The sequence below is a fragment of the Odocoileus virginianus genome, chromosome 5 (genome assembly GCF_023699985.2).
Source record: "Odocoileus virginianus isolate 20LAN1187 ecotype Illinois chromosome 5, Ovbor_1.2, whole genome shotgun sequence".
NCBI lineage: Eukaryota > Metazoa > Chordata > Mammalia > Artiodactyla > Cervidae > Odocoileus > Odocoileus virginianus.
The window spans coordinates 82,537,888-82,545,530 of NC_069678.1; the positions used below are offsets into that span (position 1 = coordinate 82,537,888).

The window sequence follows — 7,643 nt, forward strand, 5'->3', positions numbered from 1 at the left end:
GTGCAGAAGGCACAGTTGGCTCCAGGAAGTATAGACATAAGGGCAGAGGTGGCAATTGTGTTGGAAAGAGGAGCAGGCCAGGGGACACTCCTTTTATTCAGATTAAGTGTTTCCTGGATGGCCTGGGTGAGAATGAGGAAGTATATGGAGTGGCCAAAGCCCTGCACAAGGCTCCCTTTGGTGCCACCCTGGAGAGAACAATTTCCAGAATCCTGGGTTCTGGCCCTAGAGAGACATGCTGGCAGAGCAGGGGTTAATGCCTCCTGGTCTGCCCTCCTGTGAGACCAGAATGTTCCACTCCAGGCTGAGGCAGGCAGCTTGGGGGGAAACTGCCTATCACCCAATGAATCAGCCATCACATTGAATTCAGCACCTTCAAAGCCTGAGATCAAGGCCAAGGCTGGGGCTGCAGAGAGTAGTGAGGAGAGAGGGGGAAGCAGGTTGCTGAGAGAAGCCTAGTTCTCTCTGCCTGAGTGACAGGAAGGGTGATGCTGATGACTGGGGTGGGTTGATGACATGCTTGGCACTCTCTGGAATGAGAAGCTAAGGGAAGGGCTTGGCCTGTCCTTCTGTGTCCCCATGGGGATGAGAGATCATTGATTCGCAAGGCCAAGCCCCCAGGGTCTCAGGCTGCACTTCCAGGGTGCACAGACAGGCCCCCTCGTCTGCTCCCCCACCTCGCTGCCCTCCTCCACCCCTGACCTCGTCCCAGCTCTCCCCCACCCTTCCCAGTGAGGTCAGGTTGGTGCTGAGTCACTTCCAGGGCTCTGCCCTACTCAGTGCACCCAGCTCCAATCGCTGTCAGAGCTGGTGGCCCCTTCCCAGCCACACGGAAATCAGCTCCCCCGGAAGCTGGGCACCCTTTCTCCAATACAAGGGGCTAGCCTATCCCACTTGCCTGAAACTGGAGCCAGTTCTGTGGTGCCATCATGCTCTGATGCTCGCCTGAGAACCAGGCTGAGGACAGTCTCCAGATAAGAACACTTCCAAATCCATGTTTAACTTTCTTCCTCTTGTCCTGTCTGGTTTCCCTCACTCATCTTCTCCCAAGAGCACTTCTTAAATAAATATAATAAATAAATAATCTCTTAATTAAGATTGATTCATTAATCTTAATTTAATTAATTAATGTCTTGACTAATTTAAATTAAGATTTAAAATAAATCTCTTAAATAAGAATCTTAAGTAAGAACCTCTAGAGCTTCCCTGGTGATCCAGTGGTTAAAAATCCATCTTGCAAAGCAAGGAACACCTCTTCAATCCCTGGTCCTGGAAGATTCCATATGCCTCGGGGCCACAACTATTGAGCCTATTCTCTGAAACCTGCAAGCCACGCCAACTGAGCCCACGCGCAGCAACAACTGATGCCCATGCACCCTAGAGCCTGTTCTCCACAACAAGAGAAGCCACCGCAATGATAAGCCTGCACACTGCAACTAGGGAGTAGCCCCCACTCTCTGCGACTACAGAAAGCCCACACATAGCAACAAAGACCCAGCACAGCAAAAAATAGTAATAAAAAATATTTTTAAAAATCTCCACTGCAGATGCTGTTCCAGGGACCCCATCCTATGAAAGCCTCTAGTTATTCATAATTAGCATCAACCACGATTTATTGCTTCTAAAAATTCAGCTTTACCCAGTACCTGAGTGAGTGAGTGGAAGTCACTCAGTTGGGTATGACTCTTTGTGACCCCATGGACTGTATAGTCCATGGAATTCTCTAGGCCAGAATACTGGAGTGGGTAGCCTTTTCCTTCTCCAGGGACTCTTCCCAACCCAGGAATCCAACCCAGGTTTCCCACATTGCAAGCGGATTCTTTAACAGCTGAGCCACAAGGGAAGCTCAAGAATACTGGAACGGGTAGTCTATTCCTTCTCCAGCGGATCTTCCCCACCCAGGAATCAAACTGGGGTCTCCTGCATGGCAGGTGGATTCTTTACCAACAGAGCTATCAGGGAAGCCCACATAGTATCTAGCACCTTGTAATACATCCCTTTCTTTTTAAACTGAGTATTAGATTATGTGGTTTGCACAAAGCACTTTCACTGATACAGTGATTCACACCAAAAATAGTTGCAGCAAAAAACACTCAAGGGAGTGCGAGTCTGGCATCCTTAGGGGTGAGACTGGTCATCCTCTCTGGTTGAGTTTGAAGGCAGTGAAGATCCTATTAGTAGTAAAGGATGATATATGGTGAGGACTATTCATTTCTTGATTTTATTTTTTAAAATAATATAATGAGAACCCATGAGTTTGCTACTCATACCAGGAGCTAAACTATTATCAGTAACTTAGGTCTACCATGCACTCCTCTCCCATCCAATACTCGCCTCCCCCAAGAGGTCACAAATATCTGGGTGTTTTATCACATATGTTGATGCCTAAATAAGGTATTGTTTTATTTGCTTTTGATCTTAGTGAAAAGAGTAGTCTTTTGACACTTGCTTTTCCACTCAAAATTATAATTATGAAGATTAGCCATGTTGTGGCACAAAAAGGAATATCATTTTCATTTTTACTGCTGTGTAGTATTCCATGTGCGAATACACCACAAACGATCCATTCTGTGGTCAATGGGTGTATGAATTGTTCCTTTTTTCCTTCTCTCTTACAGACAGTGTTACTGGCAACTAGTTTGTTCTCTGTATCTGTGAGTCTGTTTCTTTTCTGTTATATTCACTAGCTTGTTGTATTTTTTTAGATCCCAGCTATAAGTGGTATCATACAATATTCGCCCTTCTCTGTCTGACTTATTTCATCTAACATAATGCCTTCCAAGTCCATCTATGTGGCTGCAAAAGGCAAAATTTCATTCTTTTTTAGGGCTGAGATGTGGTATATATACCCCATCTATAAAGTTCTATTTTCTTTACCCATTCATGTGTTAATAGATATATGTTTCTTCCACATCTTTGCAATTATAAATAATGCTGCTATGAACATTGGGATGTATGTATCTTTTTTAATTGGTGTTTTTTTTTGGGGGGGGGATATATACCAAGGAGAGGAATTCCTGGTTCATGTGGTAGTTCTATTTTTAGTTTTTTGAGAAACCTTCATACTGTGTTCCACAGTGACTGTACCAATTTACATTCTCACCAACAGTGTTCAAGGATTCTCTTTTCTCCACATCTTTGCCAACATTTTTTATTTATATTCTTTTTTGATGATAGACATTCTGACAGATTTGAGATGATATCTCATGGTGGTTTTGATTTGCATTTCCCTGATCGATTAGAGATATTGAGCATCTTTTCATGTGCCTGTTGGCCATCTGCATTTCCTCTTTGGAAAAATGTCTATTCAGGTCTTCTGCCCATTTTTTAATTGGGTTGTTTGATTTTTGTTTTTGATGTCAGGTTGTATGAGCTGTTTACATGTGTTGAATATTAATCCCTTGCCAATCAAATCATTTGCAAATATTTTCTCCTATTCAGTAAGTCATCTTCATTTTGTCAATGATTTCTTTTGCTATGCAAAAGCTTTTATGTTTCATTGGGTCCCATTTGTTTATTTTTGCTTTTATTTCCTTTAAGAGGGGATAAAAAAAATATTGCTGCAATTTATGTCAAAGAGTGCTCTGCCTATGTTTTCCTCTAGGAGTTTTATAGTATGCTGTCTTACAGTTAGATGTTTAATCCATTTTGAGGGTATTTTGGTGTATGATGTTAGAGAATGTTCTGATCTCATTGTTTTATATGTGGCTGTCCAGTTTTCCCAGCAGCACTTATGGACAGACTGTCTCTCCCCATCGTATCTTCCTGCCTCCTTTGTGGTGGATTAACTGACCACTCGTGTGTGGGGCTATTTCTGGGCTCTCTGTCCTGTGCTGTTTATCTATTGTGTCTGTTTTTGTGCCAGCACCATAACAGTTCTTGACTTTTAAACAATATAAAGTTCTTTCTAAAGATACCTAGCTAACATACTTTCTCTTAAAAACTGCATTAACTATCAACCTATTTTCATATTAAATTATTTGAAAGTTCTTTGTCAGTGTTTTTGTACACAATCAACAGCTTTCAAATCATCATCAATTACTACAGCATTTTACTCATGAAAAATGACATATATATTTATACTTCAACTGACTGATAGAATTTCAACATATAAAGCAAAAGAAGTACATTTTCACTGAATTACATCTTAAATAACACTTACATTTGAAATTGAATATTCAGACATTAATAATCAATCCAAGTTATGTGGCTACTATTTTTATGTTGACAAGATGTGATAGAAATATACACAGTCGGTCACACACAAGTTCAAGGATGTCAGAAATGATATTGAACTAGGTTGAAGATGATTGTTTTGGGGTAGTGGCATTTGGGGCAATTAAAAAAACTTTTTTTAGTACTTTCTGCATTGATTTTTATGAGGAACATATGTCTTTTAATGATCATTTATTTAAGAATCTTTCCATAATCATGATATCAAGAATTATTCACACTTAACCACAAAGAGTATTTTCATGTTACACTGCAATGTCAATGAAATATAGCATAAGACTAAAGCTGCACTTGGCATAAAGATCTGACTCAGTAACATCTCTCTTAATAGCAGGCAGTCACATGACTTTTTTCATCTTATTGGCATATAATTTAGATATAATAATGAGTACAATATCAATTTTAAATACATATATCCCATAGAATCTCCACCCAGATCAAGAATAGAATAAGTCCAGCCTTGCAGAACACTCTCTTGTGGCTCCTGAAAGTTAATACCACTTCCATGGGTGACCTCTACCTGGCCTCTCCCACTGTATTGGTTAGTTGTGCCAGTTTTTAACTTTCTATAATTGGAATAATACAGTATAGCCTCTTGCATCTGATTTCTTTTGGTCAAAATTATGTGAGGTTCACCTCTGTGGTTATACTGCCCATACACTGGTCCTTTTTTATTGCCGTGTAATATTTCATTGTATGGACACATCACAATGTATTTCCCCTTCTACTGCTGCTGGACTTGTGAGTTGTTTCCAGAGTGGGTGATCATGAAGACAGCTGCTGTGGACATGTTCACCCACGCCTTCTGGTGGACAGAAGCACTCATTTCCACTGGGCACATATTCAGGAGCAGAATTGCTGGTCAGGGGTATATGTATGTTTAGTTTTAGGAAATACTGTGGGAGATTTCCAAAGCCGTTGTACCAGTTAACACTTGCACCAACAGTGTAAGGTTGTCCTGGCTTTTCCTCATCCTTGACTTCAAGGTATATGGTTTCGGGACTTCCCTGGCAGTCCAGTGGTTAAGACTCTGCATTCCCAATGCAGAGGGCAAGGGGTTCAACCCCTGGCTGGGCAGCAAAAATCCCGCATGCTGCAGAGCAAAAAAAAAAAAAAAAGGCTAGCTGAGTCAATAAAACTTAAATTTTTCATAAAAGCATGTATGATTTTGAAAAGACTGAAAAGTAAGTTTATCATTTTTAAATTTGAGGGGTATATGTGTATAGAAAGTAAAAGACATCTGCTTGTATATCTGATCTTTTAAAAAATTATTAGAGAATAGTTGATTTACAATGTTATATTAGTTTTGATCTTAGTAGAATAAAAATAATACCTCTAATTTCTGTCTTATATTAGAGTTAAAATACATTCAATTAAAATTTTGAACTAAAATATTTTTTATTATTTCTTTTGAGGGGAGGAAAAGACTGATGATACCAAGAATTGAAAAACATATGAAGTCTTTGTGACAGTGGGTATTGGCAGTGGTGTCCTGGTAACTAATTAACAACTGGCTCACTAGGAAAGAAAGTGTGATTTGTAGAAGTTGCCAACTTCTGTGGGATAAATACTTTTACCATGACTGACTCTCACACATTGTTGGTAAGGAGTGTAAATTGCTACAACCACTTTATAAAACCATTTGATGAAATCTGTTAAAGTTGAATGTATGCAAATGCTGGGAAACAGCAATCCCAACCCTAGGTATGTGTACCAAAATATTTATATTTTCAGGTCATCAAAAACTGAAAAACTAGAATGAATAAATAGTTGTGCATTCATGCAATGGAATACTATACAGCAATAGAAACATATAAGCTGCTATTACACATAACAACATGAATGAATCTCACATATACAAAAGCATATAGACTGTATAATTCTAACTATAAAAAGTTCAAAACCAAGCAAAACTACCGGGGTGGGGGGTGGTCAGAAGTCAGGGTAGTGGTTGCTTTGAGAAGGACAGAGAAGGTAGTGATCAGGAACATCTTTCCTGTATGTTTACTGTATGGACCGAATGTTTGTGTTCCCCCAAATTTATGTTTAGTTCAGTTCAGTGTTTATGTGTTAAAATTTATGTGTTGAAACCCTAACCCCTAATATGATGATATCGTTACCGAGTCCAAGCTCACACTGCTCACCACATGACAGGTGTCCCAAAGAACCATCTGACCCGAGTTAGAATTCAGGCTCCTTTCATACTGAAAGGGTAGGGAATGTGGCTGGTTGTTGCGAACTTCTTGGTGCTGACCAGACCCCAGAGGGAATGTGATATCCTTTGGTCTTGTCCACTCTAGGTCTCGTCACCATATTCCTATAAATCTCCAAAGGAGAAAAATTATCTCTATATGAATGAAAATTGTTGTATCTTTAATAGTCAAGCCTGGGAGTCAGAGGCCTGAAAAGGAGCCTGATGTGCGTTTCAGGCTGTAGGCGGCTTTCCTTTCCAGGGTGCAGAGCCAGCAGGAGTAAGCACAGGAAACAGAGCACAGAGGTTAGAGCTAAAGCAATAGCTCCGACATGGAGTCAGGTTTGTTCTCTGTTACATTATGAGGTGGGGCTTTGGGGAGGTCTGTGCATGGGTTTAGATGAGATCATGATGTGAGGCACCCATAAGGGGATTAGTGTTTTATGAGAAGAAACCAAAACCTTCTCTCTCCATCGTTCTCTCCCTCTCTCTCTCTCTCTCCCTTCGTCCCTCCCCACCATGTGTACACACAGCAAAAAGGTGACTTTCTGCAAGCCAGGAAGAAGGCCCTCACCAAGAACTGAATCTGCCAGCAGCTTGATCTTGGACGTCCCAGCCTCCAGAGATGCTAGAAATAAATGCCTGAAGTTTGAACCTCCCTGTGTATGGTATTTTTTACGAGCTGAACAGTCTAAAACAGTTATGTTTGCACAGATGTGTTCAAGTTATAATGGTGTATTAATGAGAAATTTCAATGAAATTTTATTAAACTAATGGATTATTTGCACACACAAAACCAAAAAATCTTAACATCATTATCAGAATAAATCAGCTTTTTCAATGTCTCTTAATTCATAGATAAATCTTACTGTATTCATAAATGAAACAAATTATACCTTGGCCAGTTAAACACATAAAGACAATTTTGCCAAGAGCAATTTAGGCTCATAGTAGAGCAATTCATTTACATACTTAAGAGAAGCCATTCAAGCAAACAGAATATTTTCTAAATCCCCAGATACTAATTTTTAATTTTTAACCAACTAGCTCTAAATGCAGTTGGATCAAAGACAGTTTCTAGCTGGAAACAAAGAGTGTGCTACCATCTCAGAAGGAGAAAAAGTTAAACACATATTTAAAGACAAATATATTCACCATTAAGATGACATCTCTAACTCATCTCCTCTTACATGCCCTTTCTCCCAAACCCTTCTATTTT

General features: G+C 39.9%; 1 long non-coding RNA gene across 1 annotated transcript; it reads left to right on the forward strand.

Moving 5' to 3' along the window:
* Positions 1-677: 677 nt before the first annotated feature.
* On the forward strand, positions 678-7,092 carry LOC139035253 (uncharacterized). Its single transcript, XR_011487911.1, has 2 exons — positions 678-6,766; positions 6,958-7,092. It is a non-coding gene; the product is annotated as an uncharacterized lncRNA (long non-coding RNA).
* Positions 7,093-7,643: the final 551 nt, after the last annotated feature.